Below are 4,978 nucleotides of genomic sequence, written 5' to 3'. Positions count from 1 at the left end.
CACGGCAACTTGTGTGAGGTAGGTTTTTTTCAGTGATTTGAGACTTGGAACAATTTATGACAGTGTAAATGGGTCTCTTTGGTATATTTCCATGTTTTCCTTTCATGGGAAATTCTGTGTGTGGAAGACAGTTATAATAACTTTAACCCCTTAAATTAAATGTCTTCTAACAGAGCTATAATTTTTTATCATTTGTGTTATTTATAATTTTAAATGAAAAAAAGAAAGAGAAGAATTAAGGCTACTGTAGTTACATATGGAAATAATTAATTTCAATTACAGAAAAATAGCCACCATAATGCTTTTACTCACAGATAAGGAGAGGTAACTGAGTTATGTATTTCCTTTTAGGCTTTTACTATACACATAGATTTGTTATTTATATAAAATCACAAAATAACTTGAAGTTTGAACCTTGGTTTCCTCACATTCATAATTACATAGCTTTTTTTTCTCACAAAAGTACTGCATAGATGCCATTTTAACATTTCATAATATTCTATGGATTTGCCATAATTTACTGAACTGTTGCCTTAATGTTGGATTTTACACTTGCTTCCAGGTTTTCACTTTTATCAATAAGGATGCAGTTTGTATGTTCACACATTTTGCTTTATTTTCACTTTAACTTATTTCCATTGATTTCCTAAAAGGGGAATTACTTGGCCAAAGCAAGCTTTGGATAAATTTTAGGTCATAATAAATGTTGCTGAATAGATTTTCTGAATATAACTCCTGGACTAGAATTCTATCTAGAAAAAAAAAATGAAGGAAAAATGAAAACAATTTTAGAAAAATCAAAACTAAACAATTTGTTGTCTTCACGCACACCCTAAAAAAATACTAAAGTATTTCCTAAGAGAGAAGGAGAGTCACCTCAAATAGCAACATAGAAATGTGAAAAGATATTAAGCGAAATGGAAGATATGTAGGTAAGTCTAAATGAGTATTTACTACACAGAATGATAATGATTTAAAATTCATTAGAACAAATACATTAAACAACACATAAAAGATGGGAGAGAGGTAATGGAATTGAAATTGTTAAAGTTCTAGCATTACCTGGGAAGTGATCCAAGGGCCTATATCTATAATGCTCTAATAAATCAAAGACATTTGTTGTAGTCACTATGTAATTATTAAAGGAAAATAAAATATATAACTACCAAGGCTGTAATTTCCAGAAGGAACTGGAAAATAGTCTTAAAATGCAATCTTCAAAAAGTTGCAAGAAAGGCATATAAAGGATGTATAACACATATGACAAGTAATAGATAATAAAAACCCAAAATATACTAGGAATTGTATGAAGTATAAATGGACTAAATACTTCAATTATAAAACGAAACCTCTCAAGCTGAACAAATAAACACCTTATCTATGAGAACACAAAAGAACTAAAAGTCTAAACTAATAAAAAGTAACATGTATAAGATAAAATAGACTTTAAGGCAAAAGGCATTCTTGGAGATAAAGAAGGACATTTCAACATGATAAAAGATCAATCAACCAGAAAAGTGGCATACTTTTCAATTTGTATGCACCCATAATATAGCATCAAAACAGCTAATGCAAAAATTACAGATTTAAAGGAAGAAATTCACAACCATAAAATCATGTAAAACCATGATTTTAACATGTTCTCAACAACTGGGAAACAAAAACATATCATTAAAGGTACGTAAAATTGGAACATGATTTACCACCTGTACAACCAACTTCAGAATTCACATTATTTTTAGGAATACAGTGAATATCTATATCAAAATTGACCATATGCTGAACCATAAATCAAATCTTAACAGAATTCCATGTAGTAAAATTGTACAGTGAAATAAATCTAGAGATCAATGATAAAGCTTATTATAAAGCCCCAAAATGTTTGGAAATTAAACAAAATATGTCCAAATAACTCAAGGGCAAAATTAAATCACAACGGAAATTTGAAATTATTTTATTAAATGAAAATGTGACACACTAAAGTATGCAGGAGGTAGTTAAAACCATGCCTAAAAGGATAAGTTCATATGTCAGAAAAGAAGATAAACTGAAAATTAATCAGCTATTGATTTTCTTGTAGAACCTATAATAGAAAGTTTAAAAATATTAAGTTAAAAAGAAAGAAAACAGGAGATAATAACAATTATAATATTATACTAGTCAAAAATGGAACAAATGTGTAACAGAAAAATTACAAAGCTGTAAGTTGATTCTTTGAAAAACTAAACTCTTACCAAGTATGTTTAAGAAAGAAAGAAGACACATAGTGCCAATATCAGGAATGCAAAAGAGGAATTACCACATATCCTATAGACCATTACAAAAAATAGTGAACGGATATTGTGAACAACTTTGTTTCACTAAATTCCAAAATGTAGGAAAACTGAGAAATTTTCTAGAAAAATACAACTTACCAAAATGGAAACAAGGAGAAAATTTCTACACTTGATCTTAGCCAAAAGGCTGAGAAGTGATCAGGGAGAAAATTTCAAAAATCTAAGTAGTTCTCTATAGATTAAATAAATTGTTTTTATAATTACAAAAATTCCCACAAAGAAATCTCTAGGCATGTTGGTAATTTCTTCCAGACATTTAAAGAATAAATAATACTAAATGTGTACAAACTTCTCCAAAAAACAATATATAAAACAAAACAGAGAACGTGTGTCATCTTGTTTTATGAAGCTAGTATTACCTTGAAACTAGATAATGATATGAACATTTGTAAGAAAGGAAAATTATAGACCATTTTCAAGGATATAAAGCCAGGATGCCTGGGTTGCTCAGTTGGTTAAGCATCTGACTTCAGGTCAGGTCATGATCTCACGGTTTGTGACTTTGAGCCATGCATTGAGCTCTCTGCAGTTAGTGGGGAGCTCTCTTTGAATCCTCTGTACCCCTCTCTCTCTGCCAATACTCCATTGTGCGCGCTCTCTCTCTCTCTCTCTCTCGAAAATAAACAATAAAAAATATTTTAAAAATATAAATACAAAAATTATCAATAAATCTTAGCAAAATGAATTCAGCACTATATAAAAAGATGACATATTATTTTGAATTTGGGTCCACTCCAGAAATATAATATTTAACCTTAACAAATTAATCTATGTGGTTTACTGCATTGACAGAATAAAGGGGAAAATGATATGATATTTTCAATAAACAGAATCAACAGTGATAAAATCCATTCCATTTCTGATTGGGCTCGGCAAACAAGANAAAAAAAAAAATTTCCATAGCAAGAACTATTCTCGATGTTGTAATACAGAAGGCATTTCCCCAGAGATTAGAAATAAGACAAGTTTGTTATTATCATTTCTTAATATTTATTTATTTATTTTTGAGAGAGAGAGGGAGTCAGTGGGGGAGGAGCAGAGAGAGAGGAAGACAGAGGATCCAGAGGAGCAGAGTCTGCACTGACAGCAGACAGCCTGATGTGGGGCTTGAACTCAGGATCATGAAGTCATGACCTGAGTTGAAGGGGGACACCTGACCAACTGAGCCATCCAGGCACCTCTAACCTTAATTCTTTACTCCAAATGCAGTCATAGGCTTCAATCTATGAATTTTGGAGGGACACAATTCAGTCCATACCAGTACCTTTTCTCCAATCCAGCTTGTGCCTCTTACCCACATCCTTGTGAAAGGGTCAAGCCTTCTACCAAGTTCATGCCAGTAGCTCTTCCTATAAAAAGCTTACTTTCCAGTAAGCAAATGGAAGTTCCCTCAAATCATCCAATCTCATGGATTTGCTTACATTAGTTGCTTTTTTTTTAAGTTTATTTATTTAACATTTAATGGATATCCACAAGCCAGGAGAGAGACAGAGAGAGAGTGGGAAGGTCAGAGAGAGAGGGAGAGACAGAATCCCAAGCAGGCTCCACACTGTTAAAGTGGAGCCCTATGTAGGTCTTGAACTCACTAACCATGACCTCTGCCAGATATCAAAAGTCGGACGCTTAACCAACTGAGCCACTCAGGCGCCCCTACATTGATTGTTTCTAAGTCATAAATAACATGAATATGTTCACCTAGGGATTTGACAGTTCCTGAGGGATGAAGAGATGGCCTCTTGAGGATTTAATCATGTGAAGAGCGGGGGAACGTCCTGGGCAAGAACCCATAATATGGAAGGCAAAAGTGCAGACGCCTAAGGCTGACTGACTCAAGAACGCAGTTCCCGGCGGGTGGGCAGGAAGAAGGGGATTCCGGTTGGGGAGCATCCCTCAGCATTTGGGGGGAGGGAAGCCTGTACAAAGAGAGAGAGATACCCAAAGGAGGGGATTTACCCAGTATCTAACATCTCAGAGAGAGGAGGACAGATACGGCCAGGGGCCACTTCCTAGCCTGCACTCAGCGTCAGCCACAGTACAAACCAGTCAGGACTGCTTCTGGGGAGACACCTTCTTGTCTGGCCTGGTGCCCTCAGGACGTGCCAGCACAGAACCTGCCCCAGCAAGGAGCCTGAGGACATTCAGGGGCCTAGTTTATGTGAGCTGAGGTGCCTCCTCAACACGCTGAGTCCTAGTTGGGGAGGAATGAACAGGCCCTGCAAGTACTGCATTAGGAGCCTGGGCAGAGCCTGGGAAGCCTGTGACCCCATTTGTGTCCCCAGGCTGCTGTGGGGGCCTGAGTACGCCACAGTCGTTCTCTTTTCTGTACTACTTTGGCCCAGATAGATAGCCCCTGTGATAACGGCGTTGCCATGGCGATTATATAAAGAATAGCTCTTTCTGGAACATTTCCCTCTCTTTACTTTCTTTTGGTGGAGTTGGTGAGATTATGCCTGCTCACATAGGGGCATCAATTAGTGGAAAGTAAATGTGGGATTCTGGAGCTCCTCTGTGACGATTGCAGGGGTGGGGAGCAGCATGGTGAGCGTGATTGACATAATTGACTCTATGTAAGTAAATGCTTTCTCCCCCTCTCCCAGGGACTGCTGGTCAGGCCCCCAGGGAAGCAGGGATGGTGATGGGCT

The 4,978-nt window shown here is 36.2% G+C and overlaps 1 pseudogene; it reads right to left on the bottom strand.

Moving 5' to 3' along the window:
• Positions 1–2,340: 2,340 nt before the first annotated feature.
• On the bottom strand, positions 2,341–2,475 carry LOC144230217 (U2 spliceosomal RNA; annotated as a pseudogene).
• Between the last annotated feature and the right edge of the window lie 2,503 nt (positions 2,476–4,978).

The sequence above is a fragment of the Crocuta crocuta genome, unplaced genomic scaffold (assembly GCF_008692635.1).
Source record: "Crocuta crocuta isolate KB4526 unplaced genomic scaffold, BGI_CrCroc_1.0 scaffold93, whole genome shotgun sequence".
In the NCBI taxonomy this organism is placed as follows: domain Eukaryota; kingdom Metazoa; phylum Chordata; class Mammalia; order Carnivora; family Hyaenidae; genus Crocuta; species Crocuta crocuta.
This window is presented reverse-complemented; position numbering and strand designations above follow the sequence as displayed.